We start from the raw sequence: 23,585 nt of genomic DNA, 5'->3' as shown, positions 1-23,585 counted from the left end.
CGATTTCGCCAAACACGGATGCGACCATCATGATGCTGTAAACAGAACCTGGATTCATCCAAAAAAATGACGTTTTGCCATTCGTGCACCCAGATTCGGCGTTGAGTACACCATCGCAGGCGCTCCTGTCCATGATGCAGCGTCAAGGGTAACCGCAGCCATGGTCTCTGAGCTGATAGTCCATGTTGCTGCAAACGTCATCGAACTGTTCTTGCAGATGGTTGTTGTCTTGCAAACGTCTCCATCTGTTGACTCAGGGATCGAGACGTGGCTGCACGATCCATTACAGCCATGCGGATAAGATGCCTGTCATCTCGACTGCTAGTGATACGTGGCCGTTGGGATCCAGCACGGCGTTCCGTATTACCCTCCTGAACCCACCGATTCCATATTCTGCTAACAGTCATTGGCTCTCAACCAACGTGAGCAGCAATGTCGCGATACGATAAAACGAAATCGCGATAGGCTACAATCCGACCTTTATCAAAGTCGGAAATGTGATGGCACGCATTTCTCCTCCTTACACAAGGCATCACAACAACGTTTCACCAGGCAACGCCGGTCAACTGTCGTTTGTGTATGAGAAATCGGTTGGTAACTTTCCTCAAGTCAGGACGTTGTAGGTGTCGCCACCGGTGCCAACTTGTGTGAATGCTCTGCAAAGCTAATCATTTGCATATCACAGCATCTTCTTTCTGTTGGTTAAATTTCGCGTCTGTAGCACATCATCTTTGTGGTGTAGCAATTTTAATGGCCAGTAGTGTATAATATTGGAGCCAGCACATTCCCAAGGGAAGAACATTTTTCTGCATTCTGTGTAAACTATCTTTGTCACTTACAGTGACAAAAAAAAATCTTCTGTTCCGCAGCAAACACTGAATAAACTGCGTCAATCAGTAGTCCTTGGTTGTTGTGTACCACTTAGACGTAAACTATCTGGAGAAACCCTACTTGCAAAGTTTTGTGGACTGGCTTAAATGATGATTCTAAGAAAATACTACGTACTATGACTCCCCACCACCACATTTAAACAATCATAAGCAGTTGTAAGATTGGTAAAGGCTTTCTTTTATACCATTCCTCGATTTTCTGGGCTAAGCAGCATATGGCTAGTACATGACTTTCCATATTTGAAACCTGACTGTTCTTTACTGATCTTCCTGCTGACAGACAAATTCGATTCAAAACTATTCTCTCTAGAACTTTAAATAGATAGCACAGAAGTGATACAGGTCTGAAGTTCTTGGGGTATTCAGTACTTTGCCTGGTTTGAGTGACATGACTTTTTCCTTGTGCCAGATCCTTGGGATTATCATTCTAGCAACACAACTGCACATCATGTTCAGGATACAATTGATAGTTACAGGGCCAAAGTTCTTTATCTGCTTTCATCTCATGTCATTCAAGCCCGCAGCTTTGTTACTTTTCATCCTATGAACAGCAGTTCTCATTTCTTCCTCTGTGAATGGATTGCCAAGATGATCATTCTCCACTTCACCTCATCTGAGTTTAATTACGTTTGTTCTTTTTGTGGCTCCATCATTCAACAGCACTTGGTATGCTATCTGGTCAGGGGTGACCTTGCGCACAGCTGAGAGTGAAACTGCAGCATCACCTTCAAGGTTTCTCAACAATTTACAGGCTTGAAACTTCCTGGCAGATTAAAACTGTGTGCCCGACCGAGACTCGAACTCGGGACCTTTGCCTTTTGCGGGCAAGTGCTCTACAATCTGAGCTACCGAAGCAAGACTCACGCCCGGTACTCACAGCTTTACTTCTGCCAGTATCTCGTTTCATATCAGCGCACACTCCGCTGCAGAGTGAAAATCTCATTCTGGAATTTACAGGCTTGTCGACTACATTCCATTCACTGTTGACTGATTGAGGATTCAGAACAGCAGCTAGTGAAATATTTATAAAGGAAGATTGCCAAAGGGCCGTATGTATTCGAAAAGCTATTTTATTTTATTTTCACTACCAGTTTCGGCATTTCAGTATGTTATCTCCAGACCCCATACTGGAGCCATCAGTGTTTGGATATCGTGAATTCATTATTCAAGTGCTTCCTTTGAACACTTGCTGTCAAGTCTTTGAAGGAAGCATCTGAATAACGAAATCACGATATCCAGACATTGATGGCTCCAGTATGCCAATATCAATACATCTCAATACCTACATGCGAAGTGCATATGGGGCCTGAAGTGGCATACTGAAATGTTGAAACTGGTAGTCAAAATAAAATAACTTCTCAAATATGTATGGCTTTTTGGTCATCTTCCTTGATAAATAACTAAGTTTCATGTCCAATCTCTCGAGGAGACTATGCCATTTTTCTGTTCGTGATGTTGATATGGCTCGGATAAGTTGTTCTCCTGCACTTTCTGGCTCTTCTGAGAGTGGGTCATTTCTGATGAGCTGTTCATACCCCTTAAAGAGCACTTTTGAGTCTTTATCAAGTCCACTACACACTATTCCACAGCCTCTTGCAATGTGATTACAAGAGCTGCTCTTCACTAACTCCACAAAATCTCCATAATTATCTCGATCAGGCCTGATTTTTACAACTTCTTCTTCCAAGTTCTGAGGAAACTGATCCCAGCTGAGCTTTTTTTTCTGAAGTTGAGCTGTCTCCTGAATACAACTTTTTCTGGTTTAACAACAGCTTCTACAGTACATATAGGAGCTCTGTGTTGTGCTTTTGAGAATGGTTCTACAATATACTTCTTGATTCGATGAGCAGTATGTTTGGAGGCAAAAATATTATCCCTCCTCCATTGTCCACTGTTAATGTAATGGGGCAACCTTAGGTCTACACATTTCATATCTGCATCTATCAGTGCCCAGATTTGTGAAAATTGCACTCTCATATCACTTATTAGGTGTCTCTAAGGCAAGTTTACTCCATTCACCCTCAGTCAAGACTTGTTTGGTCCTCTGTAAGTTTCCTGGACCGTTAATATATCACAGTTAATTCATGCAAATGTCAGACAGTAGTGCTTCCTTCTCTGCTGAAATCCCCTCAATATTAGTGGAGATATTAGTTTTGGCATTGACAAATGTTTTATGTGCACCATTCTATAATTATGCTACTAACAGATGTCAGTGTAATATGTCAACAGGTACACAACCCCGTCCAGTTAACTTTCTCGAAAACAAGAGCAGGGTTGCCACAAGTTTCTCCAAGTGGAAGTCCTTGATATTTCTCTGATTTTCAGACAAGTTTTAGCATTTTCCCCAGACAAATTCTGACACCTCAAGAGTAAGTTAAGACGTATCTGTCTTTGCAGCTACGGTACAAGAAACAATAATGCAAATGAGGGGGCAAAAAAACCTAGCAAGCAGATGGCATTTCCTGATGTGAGCAAAAATCTTACATGCTAACACCAACATCTTCTGTAATGAACTGTTTGTAGGTGGAGAAAGCAAGCCAAGCCAATGTTTCATTAAGACAACTATTTTATTTTATTCCAATAAAATGAAACACATTTGGTGACAAAAATAAGCATTTCTCGCAAGACAGATTTAAAATACCTCCACTGATTTCAGAAATAACCTCAGGAAAAAGTAAGCCTCTTGAAACAAGTGTATAAGGTGGGGAAGAATTGTGTAAACCAACACTGTAGGCGACCACCAATAAAATGTTGGTTCTGCTGTGTTCGTTATTGTTGGTTATTACCCACTGTGTTATATCTATTGTTTTACAGGTATTTTGTAACTTTTCTTTTGAGAAATATATGAGTACATAGCGTATAAACTGCCAGAAACTGACACAATTTTCTTGTTCTAATTTCCATACTTTCTAACATATAAACTACTCTTTCAAGTGCCAAAATGTACTAGAACCAATAAAAAGTCTATAAAAAGCCACACTGTACAACGTACTTGCAGCGAGACAGTCAGAATTCCTTAAATCCATCACCCATGGCTTCTGGCCTGCCAAGGATCAACGCAGTCCTGGGTCCATGGATAAACTATGAAAATCCACTGCATTACGCCACATACAAACAGATCCAGCCTGCAGGCAGATCAGTAAGATTAGAACCAATGGGCAGGGCCAGCATATTAGTGGGAAATGAATGGCTTCAGACCAGCAGGCCAGATCCATTACAGATATCAGCAGAAACAGCCTGAGGTTATGGCCCATCGTGGAAGTCCACTTGTGTGGCCAGCTATTCACAAGCCACAGACAGCATGCTGCTGAAATGAGGCCACAGTGATCAATCCATGCAACCGATAACTTGTTCAAATACTCTGAGAATCAGTAATAATGAGGACAACTAGCACCTCACCGTGAAAATGGTTGCTGAGTCACAGACAGGCACGCAGTCGTTGGCCAGCTCACATTTGGTGCATTTTATAGCATACACTGCTGTGCAATTAACATATCAAAACTGTTTTTAACTGTCAAGGGAAAGATATACTTCTTTTTCATCCTCAAAATAATACGTTAGATATATTTTTGTCCATGACAAGGTTGACAAGTATACACCACACGCAGACTATTGTCTGCCTGTTATGACCTGCCAAAAGGAGTGCAGAGCTGCCTCATGTTTCTCTTTTTCATGTGCTGATGATACAAAAAAAATTTCTGCTCCGAGATACAGCCATCCAAAGATGACATTGCGTATACCATTTTGAAGATGTGAATTTTGGAAAAAATTTTAAAATGCTGTATCTCTGGAACAGTTCTAGATATTTTGTTGGTTTCTTTATTTGAAAGATAATTGGTTTATGATTACAAAGAAATCCTCCATTTGGACTTCTGTCAAAGTTTTTTTACTATAGCATTCTGAACTTTTTTAATAACTTACGGAATTTTTTTTTTTTAGAAATGCCAATCCATAAAATTTTGATTTTTTATCTGTTGATTAGTACCATATAGTTCTACATTCCCTGAAAAGGAGAACTTCCACTTTCAGGTCAAACTGGTTTTTATAAACAATTGAAATTTTTGCCACATGTAAAACCTGTTTTATTACAACATTATTACATAACAGGCTCATAAAAATCAAAACCTAGCCTTATTTAACATAATTTTAGTTTTGAAAGATGAGAAGAGACTCATTTTTAATGGTTCCAAAATGTATGTGAAAGGTCCAAAGACTTAAAGGTTTCAATTTATACAACTTCCATGTACTCTGTTTTGTACTGAAATTAGCCAGTCAATGAACTAAAAATGTGTTCCAATGCTTCAGTATCTTCCTTTGATATACAGTGATGCCTTCCTGTTGAACCAATAGGAACAGGAGCTCTTACAATCTTCAAAACATTGTGAACAGGAAGTGAGCACTGATGGCATTGTTGCTGTCCTTCAGCTGGAAACCTATATCCAGCAGCTGGTCCATGTGGTAGCATAAAGTTCACTACAATTCCGTTCAACTCATAACTGGTGTCTAAAATCTCTGCAATCCACCAGTCATAGTCATACAAGCAACGCCACAAACATCCCCCTTCTCATGTTGTGAATCTAAATAATATCCTGTTGTTTCTGAGGTGTTGGCCGAATGAAGAAAATTTCTTCTTTCTTGTTAGTGTGTGCAACATGAGTTCTCCCAGCCCTTTGAGTCGAAAAATGTGTCTTCTGAATTCCTTTCACAGGAGTGGTTTGTTTGGACCATTCTTCTTTCTTCTGCTCATGGAATTCAATTTCCTCTTTGGCCTAATAATGAGGGCTGTGGATGTGTAAGATTTCACGACTCTCGTAAAATCCTCAGCATTCTGAATCACAGCTTTATTTGGTGTGGAAAGATTATGTTTTGTAGCATGGTGCCTCAGCAGATCTCTTACACCATCACAAGGCCCCTTCCCATGACCAGTAGCACTGTATAATCAGTCAGCTTTGCACAAGCGACTTACACAATTCAAACAGCTGGAAACGATTTTTAAAATGACTAGGAGCACCATCAGAAATAATGATGATCTTCTGTGCCCCTGTTTTCAGTTGAAGAATTTTGCACACTGCTAGCAAACCATGTGCTGAGTCATGTCCTGTGTCATCATATAACTGCAACACTTATGGTCTTATTTTGAAAATATGTCACTCCTGTAAAAATTAAAACCTGGTAATTACTCCAATGATACCCTTGTACTTCTTGTGGGAGAATTACAGGCCAGATATTAGCAAAATCACAGTGAAATACTAAACATAATTCTTCAGCCTGTACACACCCTTTCACTTCTGCAATGTGTTGTTGTTGCAATTTCTTCAGATGCTGGTGTGTTACTGCTTTCACTGACCATTTACCAAGTTTATCAATGCAACTGTCAAAGGCAACAGTCTTCTTAATTAGTTTATTTTCCTCCCATGTCGCATATGTGATTTCTGCAGAGTTATCTTCTATGTCTTCCAGGCCAAGTGTCTGTCAAGACAGACCTCCGTTTCCAGGTCAGTCACCACATTCTTGAAACAAACTCCAGTATGTTCTTCAAAGTTACCAACGAAGTTCAAAATTCGCACGGTACACACATAAACAGACATCTCTAGGTGGGTGTGGAACTACCCAGTAAGGTCGTAGTGCATAAAATTTGATCTTCCAATATGTGAAGTTGTATAGTTGCTCTTATAAATTGCAAAAGTTTCTTTACTACTGTGAGTCATGTACCTATTCACTTTCACAGCTTTTGGCACTCTGGCGAGAAGAGTTCCATTTATCTTCCAAATAAAATGACTGCACTATTTGAACTTGAGCTGATTCTACAGGATGGCCATAATAGGGATCTGGTCTTCCAAAGAATGCTTTTACAGGCCTCACATTTCTTGATTTGTCTACCATGTACTTTGATACTGATGGAACGTGGTTCAGAATTGTTTTCCTTGAAAATGTCTCTGAAATAATAGTTAAAACTTGCACCTTTTCACTGTAGGATGCTCAATATTCAACAGATGAATTGATATTCATGAAAAATCCTTGGCAGGAGGTGCAAGAGTGCTTTGGTTCATTTTATTCTGAAGATAGAATTTCTATGGACTAAGCTGTAAAAAATAAAACCTGTCCAACTTAAAACTGGAAGCTCTCCTTTACAGAGAATATACACTCCTGGAAATTGAAATAAGAACACCGTGAATTCATTGTCCCAGGAAGGGGAAACTTTATTGACACATTCCTGGGGTCAGATACATCACATGATCACACTGACAGAACCACAGGCACGTAGACAGAGGCAACAGAGCATGCACAATGTCGGCGCTAGTACAGTGTATATCCACCTTTCGCAGCAATGCAGGCTGCTATTCTCCCATGGAGACGATCGTAGAGATGCTGGATGTAGTCCTGTGGAACGGCTTGCCATGCCATTTCCACCTGGCGCCTCAGTTCGACCAGCGTTCGTGCCGGACGTGCAGACCGCGTGAGACGACGCTTCATCCAGTCCCAAACATGCTCAATGGGGGACAGATCCGGAGATCTTGCTGGCCAGGGTAGTTGACTTACACCTTCTAGAGCACGTTGGGTGGCACGGGATACATACGGACGTGCATTGTCCTGTTGGAACAGCAAGTTCCCTTGCCGGTCTAGGAATGGTAGAACGATGGGTTCGATGACGGTTTGGATGTACCGTGCACTATTCAGTGTCCCCTCGACGATCACCAGTGGTGCACGGCCAGTGTAGGAGATCGCTCCCCACACCATGATGCCGGGTGTTGGCCCTGTGTGCCTCGGTCGTATGCAGTCCTGATTGTGGTGCTCACCTGCACGGCGCCAAACACGCATACGACCATCATTGGCACCAAGGCAGAAGCGACTCTCATCGCTGAAGACGACACGTCTCCATACGTCCCTCCATTCACGCCTGTCGCGACACCACTGGAGGCGGGCTGCACGATGTTGGGGCGTGAGCGGAAGACGGCCTAACGGTGTGCGGGACCGTAGCCCAGCTTCATGGAGACGGTTGCGAATGGTCCTCGCTGATACCCCAGGAGCAACAGTGTCCCTAATTTGCTGGGAAGTGGCGGTGCGGTCCCCTACGGCACTGCGTAGGATCCTACGGTCTTGGCGTGCATCCGTGCGTCGCTGCGGTCCGGTCCCAGGTCGACGGGCACGTGTACCATCCGCCGACCACTGGCGACAACATCGATGTACTGTGGAGACCTCACGCCCCACGTGTTGAGCAATTCGGCGGTACGTCCACCCGGCCTCCTGCATGCCCACTATACGCCCTCGCTCAAAGTCCGTCAACTGCACATACGGTTCACGTCCACGCTGTCGCGGCATGCTACCAGTGTTAAAGACTGCGATGGAGCTCCGTATGCCACGGCAAACTGGCTGACACTGACGGCGGCGGTGCACAAATGCTGCGCAGCTAGCGCCATTCGACGGCCAACACCGCGGTTCCTGGTGTGTCCGCTGTGCCGTGCGTGTGATCATTGCTTGTACAGCCCTCTCGCAGTGTCCGGAGCAAGTATGGTGGGTCTGACACACCGGTGTCAATGTGTTCTTTTTTCCATTTCCAGGAGTGTAGTACTACATGGTACTAATTTAAAAAAAAAAGAAGCTTTTCTGGCTTGGGATTTTTGAAAAAAAAAACTGCAAATTATAAAAAAATTTCAAATGTGACATTAAAAGAACTTTGACAGATATGTCCAAATGGAGGATACCATCGTAATCATAAAGCAATTATCTTTCGATTAAAAACTCTTAACAAAATATCTAGAACCGTTACAGATACAGCATTTTAAAATTTTTTCCGAATTTCACATCTTCAAAATGGTGTTCGCAGTGTCATCTTTGGAGGCTTGTAACTCAAGGCAGGAATTTTTTTGGAGAAAACAAAAAAAAATGTGTTTCTTACTTACTCCTGAATTTTAACATATGCTAAATTCAATAACATCCGAGACTATGATGGTAACCCCCCTGCCTGAAGTGATATGGATTACGCCAAACCATTGTGACCTGAATGATAAATGGCATGTCCCACTGTACCAGTTATATAGGGTACCTTCCCAAATGAGCAGCTGGACTATGCCAAGGACACGTCGGGATTACCTTTATAGTCACAGGCTTCATCCGTTTCTTCAAACACACTGTCTAATCTCTTGCAGAGTTTACTAGCCCCTGTAGACCATTTTTGGTCACTCATCTCTCTCTAAATCCAGCAATGTTTCTTCTAAATACTTCTCAAGCTGATTTATAAACCATTTTGCTAAATTGTTGTAGAAATACTATCCTAGCTTTATTAATTTGTAACTATTATTTATTTATGTACCACACCTAATAAAGTATCACACAGAAAGAAAAAAAAATCACAACACCAAGGAGGAGTTGTGCAACATAAACAAAAGTTGGTATCATGTTTCTACATCTGAAACATGATGTCTATTCAAATTTTGCACCAGTTGCATAAGCACCACTACGAGGATGCAAATCATGTTTGCTTTAAATACATACCGTAATGGTTGTGAACTTCTGTTACCTTTGAGACTGGACGTGGTGAGTTGATGTTAGTCAAGAATGCCTTAAGGTGACAAAGATGCACTTATCAACACTCCAGATGTCATTATCAACATCTCACTTGAGTTTGAACACAGTCACGTAATAGGACTATGGGAAGCTGGATGTTCCTTCTGCGATATTGCAGAAAGACTTGGCAAGAATATAGTCACTGTACATGATTGCTACATCTGTGGCCAAAAGAATGTATAGTTGCAGGAAGCATCGCCTCCATGTGGCCATGTGGCACTGCTGAGAGGGAAGATCATCTTGTTTGGCATATGGCTCTGACACACCGTACTGCATCTGCAGCAACAATCTGAGTAGCAGTTGACACCACAGTGACACAATGAACTGTTACAAATTGTTACTTCGAGGACAGTTCCAAGCCAGATGCTCTGTAGTGCGCATTTTGCTGTCCTCAACCCACCGCCATTTGCACCTTCAGTGATGTCAAGCGAGAGCTCACAGGAGAACTGAGTGGATATCTGTTGTGTTTTCTAATAAAAGCTTATTCTGCCACAGTGCCAGTGATGGCTGCGGGTTGGTTAGGAGGCTGCCAGATGAAAATCTGCAACCAACCTGTCTGCATGCTAGACACCATGGACCTACACCTGGAATTATGGTCTGAAGTTTGATTTCACATGACAGCAGGACCACTCTTGTGGTTATCCCACGCATCTTGACTGCAAAGCACATCTATCTGGTGATTCGACCTGTTGTGCTGCCATTCACAAACAGCATTCCAGAGGGGCTCATCCACATACCGCTGTCGTAACCCGATGTACTCTACAGTGACATGTTGCCTTGGCTTGCTAGACTGCCAACTGTTTCCAACTGATCACATACAGGACATCATCAGATGACAACTCCAGTGTCATTCACAAACAGCCTTAACCATCCCTGCATTGGCCAACTAAGTGCTGCAGCATGTATGGAGCTCCATCTCACAAACTGACATCTGATACCTGTGCAACATACTGCTTGTATGTTTCCATGCTTGCATTCAACATTCTGATGGTTACACAGGTTATTAATGTACCAGCAATTCACATTTCCAATGGCTTATCTCGCACTTACACTAACCTATGATCTTGCATATTAATCGCTTAAATATGTTACCTAGACAAATATGTTCCTGAAATGTCATTTTCTACATTAATTATTTTTTGGTATTGCATTTCTTTCCCATCAGCATATTAGGCCAACTTACAAAAATTAACTTTTCATAACGGTGTTTTTAATGTCACTCAAAACACTTGCACTTACTTACCTTATTGTAATGAACAGTTTCTCAGTAGAAGAAGTATCAAATCAGAAATTTTTGTCCTTTGTCAGAGTATCTGATACTAGTTGCTCCAAAATGTGGAAACTATACGGACTCATTTTGTAGAATTGATGTAATTTGTGTTCGGGTTGGGGGAGCACAAGAGACCACCGCTAAACTATATTTGATATTCACAGCATTGTACAGGCGCACCCAGTACTTCCTTCTCTTTTTCAGTTTCTTGAGCTTTAAATAGTGATGCGCTAGAATAACATTCTCTTCAGAAGAGCTGATGATTGCAAATGGAACTGAAACAGAAATGTGATCCGTGCTGTCTTTTTTGCTTGTCGTATGGCAAGCCACATCAGGTAACATATGTTGAGCACAAGTGTCACGTGACCTTTACTCAATGTGTAATATCGCAGTTATACTGTCTCAGTGTGAACCAAGCCTTACTGTTTCAAGGGATTTATCAACAAAAGTAAGACACAGTAGCCTCAGGACAACACAATCAGCCAGGACAAGGTAGTTGTGGATGTGTTTTTCTTGTTAATTAGTTCTAAAGGAGAACACTGTCCAAAAACTCAGCAACATTTTTTGTCTGTCTGTCACTCAATCTCTCAATGCTTCAATGAACACATTTACAATAAACAATTACGTGTTTAGTTTGTTCATAGCATTAAATTCAACTGTTTTTCATCTGCTTTCAGTATGCAGATTTTTATATTAAACCACCTTCTATTACAAACTACTGACATACCTAGTAATTTGGGTAATTTGCTTTGAGAATTTTCTTAATGCATTTTCCTATCTTCTGTGTTTTCTAACTTGTCTGTATCAAATACCTCCAATGCCCTCTTCTGAAAAGCGGCTAGGGAACATGCATACAACACAATTTGTAAAGTCAACTTTTTTGGCCCAAGTGTAATCATTCTGATTTCTTTTTTTAAAGCGGGGACTGGGATTAGAATAAATTGTAATAGTTTTGATAAGGATCAGGGAGACATACTTGATGGGGCATGTGGTAGTCTTTGGACTGCAAATAAAAACAAAGAGGAAAGTTTGATGGCTATAGGAAGGCAGGAACAGCAGTATCAAATGCAGCAGTCCCTTGCTAAAGGTGATACCATTGAGTCATCTAGTGGACTGGACCGCCAGAAGCTGCCCAGCCCCTCGTCTCATGCATGCACCATTTCAGAACTCCTACAGTCAGTAGTATTATAGCCGAAGACTCCGCCAACAAACACAGCTGTTGAAAGGTCAAGAATTTAATTCGAAACGGGAGGACCGAAAAGATTTTATATTTCTCATAACAGTATGTTGTAGGCCACAGAACAATAAAACAGGATGCATGATGGAAAGAAACAAAAGTCATTCCACAGTTTAGTAAGGACCAGAGAACTGACGGGCGGCACAGGTTGATGCCATAATTCTACAATTACAGAAAGTCTTCCATGCAGTTCCTCACTGCTCCTTGTTAAACAAAATAATATGTGTTTACAAAATGTCAGAACAGATAAGGGACTGCAGTAAAGAGTTACTAGTCAACAGTATTCTGTACACAATTTTCAATGAGGAGACAAATAGAAGTGAATTTTCCTCAGGCAGACACTTCTGTTCGCAATATAAAGGTGACCAATTCATTTTGACCAGCCCAAATACCTTTTTTTCCAGCAGCAAAATAAAAAATGCATCAAGAAAATATTGTTTGGTTACCAGAGGAACATTAAATGGTGTGATTGCCTTTATTATAACTTGCTTCTCAAGAAGATACAAATAGTAGAACATATTTTTCTTAAAAGTAACCTATATTCTTTATTCGGTGATCCACTTCTCCACAAGACCTGTTCAAAAACATGTCATCTATTCAAGTATTTATTACATTCTACTTAATAAGAAAGAGAAATGGTGATCTTTAATACCAGTTTGCTGTACTCTACTCCATTGTGAGCACAAAAAGCATAAGCATTCTGGCAGTGCTTTGTCCAGAACACGAGGAAGGACTTAAGAGAGAAAGTTGGCATATGCACTGTTTTTACATTAATATAGATAAAATGAGGGCCAATGACTAATAACTGTACTATGAGGCATCCCACACTTGACAAAATGCATATTCTTTATATTTATTACCTGCCCTTTGATTGAGAAAGAGCATTCATTAGTACGGCGGGGGAAAAAAAAACTCGTAGTAGTAGTAGTTCTAGTTGGTGGAGGTTTCCTAGGGGAGGGTAGGTATACCTGAGCATGTGGGATACTTCAGTCACTCATGTTTTCTCATCTGTAGGTCAATTTATTTTTCCATAGGTGGTAGTCACAGTTTAGTTTTCATTAACATTTTAAAAGTGAAAAATCATCAGCTGGTTTGGAACAAGACAGAAGTTGTAGTGTCTGCTCATTGTTTTTGACATCTCTGCAGTAAATAATTTGGTAAACGATTTCCAATTTTTGCTTAGCACATTTTTTCAAGTTTAACCAAAAGCAAATTAGTGGCAGAAATCACAGCAGTTTGAACTTTATTTTTGTGATATAACAATTTGAATTGACTGGAATACTCTCTTTCAAATTCTGAAGGTGACAGGGGTAAAATAAAGGGAGCAAAAGGCTATTTACAGTTTGTACAGAAACCAGATGGCAGTTTCAAGAGTCGAGGGGCATGAAAGGGAAGCAGTGGTTGGGAAAGGAGTGAGACAGGGTTGTAGCCTCTCCCCGATGTTATTCAAATTGTATATTGAGCAAGCAGTAAAGGAATCAAAAGAAAAATTTGGAGTAGGAATTAAAATCCATGGAGAAGAAATAAAAACTTTGAGGTTTGCTGATGACATTGTAATTCTGTCAGAGATAGCAAAGGACCTGGAAGAGCAGCTTTATGGAATGGACAGTGTCTTGAAAGGAGGATATAAGATGAACATCAACAAAAGTAAAACGAGAATAATGGAATGTAGTCGAATTAAATCGGGTGATGCTGCGGGAATTAGATTAGGAAATGAGACGCTTCAAGTAGTAAATGAGTTTTGCTATTTGGGGAGCAAAATAACTGATGATGATCAAAGTAGAGAGGATATAAAATGTTGACTGGCAATGGCAAGGAAAGCATTTCCGAAGAAGAGAAATTTGTTAACATCGAGTATAGATTTAAGTGTCAGGAAGTCGTTTCTGAAAGTATTTGTGTGGAGTATAGCCGTGTATGGAAGTGAAACATGGACGATAAATAGTTTCGACAAGAAGAGAATAGAAGCTTTCGAAACTTTGTGCTACAGAAGAATGCTGAAGATTAGATGGGTAGATCACATAACTAATGAGGAGGTATTGGACAGAATTGGAGAGAAGAGGAGTTTGTGGCACAACTTGACTACAAGAAGGGATTGATTGGTAGGGCACATTCTGAGGCATCAAGGGGTCACCAATTTAGTATTGGAGGACAGCGTGGAGGGTAAAAATTGTAGAGGGAGACCAAGAGATGAATACACTAAACAGATTCAGAAGGATGTAGGTTGCAGAAGGTACTGGGAGATGAAGAACCTTGCACAGGATAGAGTAGCATGGAGAGCTGCATCAAACCAATCTCTGGACTGAAGACCACAAAACAACAACAACAATTTGAAGAGTTGCATTTTAACCTAGAAATATCCACTTGAACAAAAATGGTTGAGATAGGGATACTTGTGACACTCAGGTTGGGAATAATTGAGCCATGACTCAACTATCCCAATGCAAAAAATACATTCACAGGTACATTATGTAGACAGGAAGTTTTTTTAACATAAACAGTTTTAACTATTACAAAAACATGTTTATAAAAGCCTTTAGGCAATTACAAATTATTTAATAGCATAATGTGTTTGTAGGTAAACTTTATATGCTAGCTTTCATGAGCGTGAATACTTGCAAAGGCTTTAAAGTTAAGCGATATTTTCGCCCTGTATGAAAATATTCTCACTGATGACGAATTTCTGAACTCTTTTGTACCTGATAGGGCACTGACAATCACATGTCCCTGTGGAATGTACTGGGGCTTCTTCAGACAATCAAAAAGATACCAAGCAAACTGTAGCTGATGTGAGTGGGCTTAGGCCTACTGTCACCTTAAGTCCTACACTGATGATCTATCTAGAGCCCTCAACAAGTGAAGCATTGAGAAGTCTCTTGTGCAAATTGTAGACAAAAATAAAAACAGTGAAAGTTGATGGAAAAGCTTTGGCCTGCACAGGAAAAAAAACCAAAGCAACACTTTTACCTCTTCTTATTTTACCAATAACCAATCTTTGATACCTGGCTTCCTGTCCACATTATCACCTTTACTGTCACTCTGATAAGTCTGTGCCATGGACAGGTTCACACTTTTTGTTGAATAATTGTCATAATTCATCAGTCTGAGTCCTTCCCAAGACAGGCTAATGGAAAAAAAGATTCCAAGAGCTGCTATTACAGAAATACTCCAACTCTAACAGGTGATACTGTAAGAAAGGGGCTGTGCATTGAGGAGAAGTAAGCAAATATAATTGGACATGAGAAGACTGGTGGGAAGACAAATTGCTAAAGATTGCATAGTGCTCCTCCTGATTGTTAAATGCTCCAGTCTCTTTTCTCTTCTTTCATTCACAGAAGTTTCTAGTACTACTTTTATTAGTTTGAGTGGAGCAGCAATAACTGAAGCTTTATTATGACGTGTTTATTTGATGTGTTTATTACTGTTAACCAGCTACTTCAATAATCACGATGACAACTTGAGAAATGACATGGATTTTCTGGTAAATTATGTAATACCAGAAGAAGAAAAAGATATCTGCTACACAGATACAGAAATAAAAAAGGTTTTCAGTCGCTGTTATTTGCAGATTATGGAATCACAAATAGCTCTGCCTTATATGATGGAAAATAGCTGAGTATGTTGATTTCTTTTTAGATTCACTATCTTTTTATTTTACTATTGCTGTTTCCCTTGCAGTACTTTTCTGAAATAATATGACTTTCATGTAAGTGACATTAGAAGATGTTATGCTGTCAATAATGCTGTACACAAAACTGATTTCTCACACCATGACAGCTGCATGCTCAATATGTACGGCTTGCAATGGATATTGGAAATCACCCTTCATCCTGCACTGCTATCATCTTTGCCCATAAAAGCTATGTTTATTGTAATGGAAAGATCTCGCACTGGGAACATGTACATCTAAGATTCATATGATCATCAAATAATTCTTAACACATCATTTTTACTTAATAAGGAAGTAAAAGTGTAATAAGCAAATATGCATACAATAACTGAATTTTCTGACCTCTGAGGAGAAATGATGTCAGATCAAATAATTTCCATTGTATACATAATTCAGACAATATTTTTCTCCATGAGGTAACAAACAATATTATGCCACAGAAATGAATGTTCACATTTGCAATGCAGAATTGGAAGCATACTGAGCGTAACATGAATTGTTCTGGCCTAGCTAATCACACACAACTGAGAATGAAAACACACTATAAGCAATTAATTTAATTCAGGCATTTATAAGTGACTTTATAGCCAATGAACAGACAACATTCCACAACTGGTTATTAGGGAGGGAACCATCAATTAAAATGAAATATGGTACACATACTGGCATATTATACACACAGAAAAAAATAAATGCGAAACATTCTTTCTTTTATTATATAGTTTAATTGCATTAGCTTTCACTTCAATGGCACAAAGGACATTTGTACGTAGTCTAATAAGATATTTTACAAAGGTCACAAATAGACAAGCCCACCACAACAGTGTAAGATTTCATTCATACTTTTCTAAACACACAAAGCAAAACCAGACTGTGAAACTAACAAAAAATCTTCCATCTCTCAAATATAGTCCCTGAGTTGTGGCAACTGCACAAACGAATGTCTAAGACTGCTGACCCAAGCAGAGCAGTTACTGAGTAAAGCTGTGTGCCAGACAGAGACTCAAACTCAGGACCTTTGCCTTTCGCGGGCAAGTACTCTACCACCTGAGCTACCCAAGCACGACTCACGACCCATCCTCACAGCTTCAATTCTGTCAGTACCAGGTCTCCTACCTCCCAAACTTCACAGAAGCTCTTCTGCGAACCATTCAGGAAACTGCATAGTGTAATGCTGAATTAAATCCACACCTACTTACATACTCCCATACTGTGTGTGGTGGAGGAAATCCTGCATAACTACTAGTCATTTCCTTTCCTGTTCCAACTGCAAACAGAGCAAGGGAAAAATAACACTCTATATGCGTCAGTACAAGCCCTAGTTTCTCATATCTTCGTAGTCCTTACACAGAATGTATGTTGGCAGCAGTACAATCATTCTGCAGTCACCTTGAAATTCCTGTTCTCTGAATTTTCTTAACAGTGTTCCTCAAAAAGAATGTACCGTCCTCCTGGCAAGCACCTCCACAATACTTGCATTTTGTCTTAATCTACATGTAACAAATCTAGCAACCCGTCTCTGAAAACACTCAAGCACTACTACCAAAGTCAACATTCACCTTGCTTACCACATTACTCAGATGCTTGTTCCATTTCCCACCACTTTTCAACATTACATCCAGATATTTAAAAAATGTAAATGTTTCAAGTAGGGCACTACTAATGCTATAACTGAGCATTACAGGTCTGTGTTTCCTACTCATCCAGGTGGTGATGACTTTTTGTTTGTGGGGTACTCTACAGCATGGTTATCAACACCCGTACAAAATTCCCAATCTGTACACAGCCCAGTCTCACCATTTTTCCAAATGATGTCAAAATGATGAGGACAACACAAACACCCAGACCCAGGGTGGAGAAAATCCATGACCCGGCCAGGAATCGAACCTGAGACCCCATGATCCACAGACTGAAATGCTAACCACTAGACCACAAGCAGCAGACATTACTCATCCACATTAACTTGCATTTTTCTACGCCAATCATCACACCAAGTAGAAATTTTGGAATTACGGAAGCGTCCGATCCCACCCGTCTGCTTTGACCCACGACGTCACAAATATGGCGGAAACTACCATAAATCACGATACCAATATGGCGCATATAAAGTGGTTATGTACACATTATGAGGACGAAAATACATCGAAAAACAAACACACACACTTTCCACAAAAAGCCTAATGACACTAACGGGACAAGTGCGGGAAATGGGGTGTTTTTGGGTGGGGGGGGCAATCTAAATATAAACAAATTTAGACACCCATCCCCATACAAAACCACATACAAACATGAAAAAAAACGACATCACAAAACTCCCCAAATACCAATAAACACAATCATCTGGAATCGGACACTTCCCTTGACCTATATACTCAACAGCAGCTCCCAAACCCATAAATTAGGATCAAATACTTCCCTTGGCCTATATAGCTCAAAAACATCTCCCGATACCAATACCAACATACACAGCCACACATTGGGATCGAACACTTCCCTTGACCTGCGAACTGTTAATTTTATCCGTCATATCCATTCCTGAAGAAAAACAACAACCGATTAATTTTACTAAAATTACATGACGTACAGCGAACAACACTAAATAACCTTCACACAAAGTCGTTAACTCACTGAAATGAATTCCACTACAAACACAGCCAACACTCTAACAATTCTGGATAATGAGCAAAAGCAAACTGAGCCCATTACACCACACAAACGAAAACCCTGAACATACCACCAGAGAGCACAACACACCACAACACGATGACATCTACAAACAGGCCACACTCACAAACCAAACTCCGCGCCGTCATAACGTCACACACGACAACACCCCAAAGCCGACGCATGGGATCAGACGCTTCTGTCGACCTGAAATTTTGTCCAAGTCTACATCTACATCCATGCTCCGCAAACCACCTGACGGTGTGTGGCAGAGGGTACCCTGAGCACCTCTATCGGTTCTCCCTTCTCATCTCGTATGCGCCTACAACCACTCAACTTCGGCATCTTCCCATACACAACAGAATTATCAGCAAACAACTCTGACTGCTGCCCGCCCTGTCCACCAGATCATTTATGTATATAGAAAATAATACCAGTCCTATCATACATTCCTAGTGCACACCTGGCGACATCCTTATGTCTGATGAACACTCACTATTGATGACAACATGCTGGGTACTATTACTTAAGGAGTCTTCGAGCCACGCACACAGGTGGGAACCTATTCCATACGCTTGTATCTTTGTTAACAGTTGGCAGCGAGGCATTGTGTCACACACTTCCGTGTTAAGGAATCTGCATGTTGTTCTTCATCCACAGTACATGGTATAACGTTTGAGAAAAGGGAAAGCTGAGTTTCCATAGCAATGCTTTCTAATTCATACTGACTCATGGACATAGCTTCTCAATCACAAGGAAACTTATTATATTCAAATTCTGAATATGCTCAAGAACTCTGAAGCAAATGGAGGTTCAGGATATTGGTCTGTAATTTAGCAGGTCCATTCCATTACCCTTTTTATATACAGGAGTCACCTGCACTGTTTACTAGTCGCTTGGGACTGCGTGGTAACGACCAAGAACAATACATTTGGTAATGGGTGTGAGATTTACTATAAATACTTGCAACTATAATTCAACACACTGGGTAAAAGTTATGTACCGGATCCCCTCTCACATTTGGCTTCTCTACCAGTAAAATTGTTATTAGCACAACCAGATTTTTTTCTTTCACATGTGTTGGCTTTGCTAACTCTCAACCCATCTCCACCTTCCAACCTCACCTAGTCCTCAGGCTACACTACAGACCAGTCTGCCACCACAACCAAGATATTCAAGGAGCGGAGGGGGGCGGGGGGTGCAATATGTAACTGTAGCCAAACTTGGGCCAATCTGTAAATCATATTGATAAGAGTCATCATACAGAGCCACACTACAGAATAGCAGAAATGGGATGAATCATGTGCAAAATAGGTCATTTTTCAAGGTTAGTCGTGTAATACATCCACCCATCAACAAGAATGTGACAGTTGCCACTGCTTTTAAATACATTATTAAATGGACTTCTGAGTAATAGGCATGAGAAACAATGTAATAATTAAAAAAACAATATGTGGGAGTTTCCTTAGCATTCCTTTCAAAAAGCGTAATATTTATCTATAGTTCCAAGTTTCATATAACTTGACACCGTTCCTGATTGACAATATGATTCTCACATGTACATAACACAAACTACTTCAAATGTTTTACAAACTATTCAGTCAGTTGCTACCACTCATCTACTGCAACAAAACAAAAAGAGAATAGGTACACATTTAAGAACGTCATTAACGATACTAATGTACGCAGTTCCGGCATAAAGATTTGCGTTCCTACTTGATATGGAGGATCCATTCATCACAAAATGAAACATGTACTGGTTGAACAAGTGTTGGCAACAAGCGCGGTTATGTAAAATATGTGAAAAATATACATAACACAACTGTCAAGTTAAATCGGTTACTTATCAGCCAGCATACAGTGACATTGCAACAAAGGAAACATTGAAAGTACGTACTGCGGTCGAAATTAGACGCTATTCGTTTCTACATCTTGAAGTTGTGAAAGAAAAGATCGTTCTTATTTCTCTGTTGTCAATATTATTCCTACTTTTACTTTACATCGTATTCTAAAAATGTTCAACCCATCCGTAATCAATACAAAACAGCCCCTCTGACGTTTATCAACATTCGTTTAGAACTTGATCTCTGAGTACAGAGATCGACTCGCAATACGATCGAACTATATTCGAGATCGATTCACTCAAGACATCAGCGACAAGTGCCAAATATGATTCTGTATATAATGTAGTTGTTGTAGTAGTTTTATTCATCCGTGGATCCCTTTTTACAAGGATATAGGACATGTAAAAGAATTTGAAAGTTTAGACAAATTTTAAATAAGCTAATTCGTATAAAAACCCATTTACAGACTAGTAGTTAGAGACAATCATTAGATTTACTCCTGGTATACAATACTTTATTTACAAATAACTTATTAAATAATTTAAAGCCACACTGTTCACTCATATCTCACTATCGGTCACTGCACGCACTATACACACGTTGTTTCATAACACTACACTAACAAACACACACACAGACACTAGGCCATTTTCTGTACCGCAACTTCCCATTTGCTATCTTGAAAAACTGAGTCAGCATCCCTCTATAATGAGTGAGATGTTGAACTCAGAAAGAGGAAGAGGTGTTAGTATTGTGCAATGAATAGCTTGGGGGTAAGTTCTTCTAGAAAAGGAAAAACGAAGTTAAAAAACAATCTGAAAGTGTTATGTGGAATGTTGGATGTTTAATAATCATTATTATTATTTATTTGTATAACTTTTTTTAACCAAACCCCAGCTCTATTTTATCTTAGTAATTCTTCAATGTATAAAATGTATTCCACAACAGGTAAATTTCAGCTGCCTTCCCAAATAAGTGTATTTTTGGAATTTCTCTAATCTCTTTTGGTAATTTATTGTACAGAAATTGGTAGAAATAGCTGTTTTGAGTTTTACGTTTATTTTTTCTTGGTAAATGTAAGTTGAGTCTAGGTCTTGTTCCATGGTCAAGGACACAGCTGTTTGTGCAATAATTACAATTATTGTTTCTGATTTGTACAAAGTATTCACACAGAGCATTTAAAATCCCCAGTGTTTTGAACAGATCTTTAAAATGACCTCGACTACAATTTTTCGTTATTATTCTTATGGCTCTTTTCTGAAGTTTGAAAAATGTCAACATATTTTGTGCATATGTTCCCCAAAACAGAATTCCATGGCTAAGAACTGAGTGTACATATGAATAGCATGTAACTGAAAGATACTGGATATTACACACTGATGACAGGATTCTAAGCTCATAACATGCTAATGACATTCAGTTTTCAAGTACATTTGTGTGGTCACACTACTTCAACTGAGAATCAATTCCCAGAAATTTTGCATTTGTTACACTGTCTATACAGGTGCCATCTACATTTAATTTAACATTGTAATTTTCCTTCTTCAAATTTAAATTCATGGCATTAGTTTTCTTGATGTTCAATGTCACTTTATTGCTTACTGACCAATCGTAAACTTCCTTGAGAGTTTCATTTGCTTTCTCTGCAAGGAGTTCTCTTGTTTTCTCAGCGACTGTAAAATTGCTGTCATCAGCGAAGAGAAGTTTTTCACCATGAGTAACACTAGTGGGGAAGTCATTGGTGCATATCAGGAATAGTGTTAGTCCTAATATGCTACCTTGTGGAACCCCTATATTAAGGTATTTTGGTTCTAATAAGTATTTTACTAAATGTTTCGATCTATTTGAAGTATGTGTGACCTCTACTCTTTGTACCCTAACTGCTAGGTATGATCGAAACCAGTCATTAGCTACCCCTCTTATTCCTAATGCCTCTAATTTATTTAATAGACTCTTGTGGTCAACTTTACCAAAGGCCTTAGAGAGATCCAAAAATATGCCTGTGACACAATGATCTTTGTTGAGAGCATCTAGTACAACTTTTGTGAATTTTACTATGGCAATCTCCATATTTTTGCCACTACAGAAACCAAACTGTGATTCGATTAGAAGATTGTATTTATTCAGGTAATTCATTAATCTGTCTTTCATAATTGCTTCTATTATTTTGGAGAATGGTGTCAGTATGGAAATGGGCCAGTAATTTTCTACACCTCCTGCATTACCTTTCTTAAGCAAAGGTACTACTCTTGCCTGTTTTAACTGCTCTGGAAATGTCCCTGATGTGAAGGATTCATTTATTATATTTGTTAAGGGGCCTTTTATAATGTCTATACATTGTTTCAGTACGCAAATTGATACTTCATTTGTGCCTACTGACTTTTATTTTTCAGCTTTTGAAAAGTTTTATTGACTTCATTCTCTGTGGTTGGAAGTAACATCATTGTATTTAGTGTAACATTATTTACAGATGTTATATTTGTTCTGGGGAATTTTTTGTAACTTTTCTGCAATACTCGAAAAATGCTCATTTACGTAATTTGCTAAGTGTTGTGGTCCGTTTATTACCTTATCCCCCTCCCTTAACAGTATGTTATTCTGCATTTGTTTGCCTCTCCCTGTTTCTTTTTTTATAACATCCCAGACTGCTTTTCTTTTATTCTCTGCATTATATATTATTTTGTCATTAAATGACTTTTTTGCAGAAATCAGCGCCTTCCTATAGACCTTTAAGTGTCTACGATAGAAATTTAAGAATTCTGGAACATTGCGAATCTTTTTCATGAAATTGAGGTATTTAAGTGTTTGGGAGGACTTGTTAATACCAGCTGTTAACCATCTGTTGTTGTGAGATGTTGATACAGACATGCATAATTTTGTAAATGCCTTTTCAAAGTTCAATTTAAATAATGTGGAAAATTTACAGAATTTCATGTTCATATTGATTTCCCTATATACTTCATCACAGCTTAGTTTTGCTAGTCCATTTGAAAAATCTTTTATTTTGATTTCTGATAGATGTCATTTGTAGGCTTGTAGTTTAAGAAATGATTCATGTCTGATTTTACTGTTGTTATTTGACAGAGATGGTCTGATAACCTGAGATCTTTTACAGTTGCCTCACATTTTTCTCTGACCATATTTGTGACCACATGCTCAGTTACTGATGCAGTCATTGTAGTAACCCTTGTTACACTATTGACTAACAGGGACATGCCAAAACATTGAAGGATATTTATGAGGGTGCTACTGATTTCATTTATGATATTAGTGTTGATCTTTATGTCCCCACACATAATCATAGTTGTATCTTATTTTTTATTGGTTGCATGTTTCGATGGATGATTGTCATGTCTGTGAAATGCCCCATGTTACTCGGTCCAATGGTTTGTTTTACTTTGTGACATCTGGCATTTGTCATATTTGGAGTGTTAAAATCAATCTTGTG

At 39.4% G+C, this 23,585-nt stretch overlaps 1 protein-coding gene across 1 annotated transcript in view; it reads right to left on the bottom strand.

Moving 5' to 3' along the window:
* The window catches only part of LOC126237082 (transmembrane protein KIAA1109 homolog), a 567,281-nt gene extending 546,944 nt beyond the window's left edge, over positions 1–20,337 (bottom strand). Inside the window, exon 1 of the mRNA XM_049946881.1 lies at positions 20,191–20,337. The gene's annotated coding sequence lies outside the window, so the exon portion shown is untranslated. The remainder of the gene's footprint in view (positions 1–20,190) is intronic.
* Between the last annotated feature and the right edge of the window lie 3,248 nt (positions 20,338–23,585).

This window comes from Schistocerca nitens, chromosome 2 (assembly GCF_023898315.1).
Source record: "Schistocerca nitens isolate TAMUIC-IGC-003100 chromosome 2, iqSchNite1.1, whole genome shotgun sequence".
In the NCBI taxonomy this organism is placed as follows: Eukaryota; Metazoa; Arthropoda; class Insecta; order Orthoptera; family Acrididae; genus Schistocerca; species Schistocerca nitens.
The sequence above is the reverse complement of the archived record's forward strand: the minus strand, read 5'-3'. Positions and strand labels throughout refer to the sequence as shown.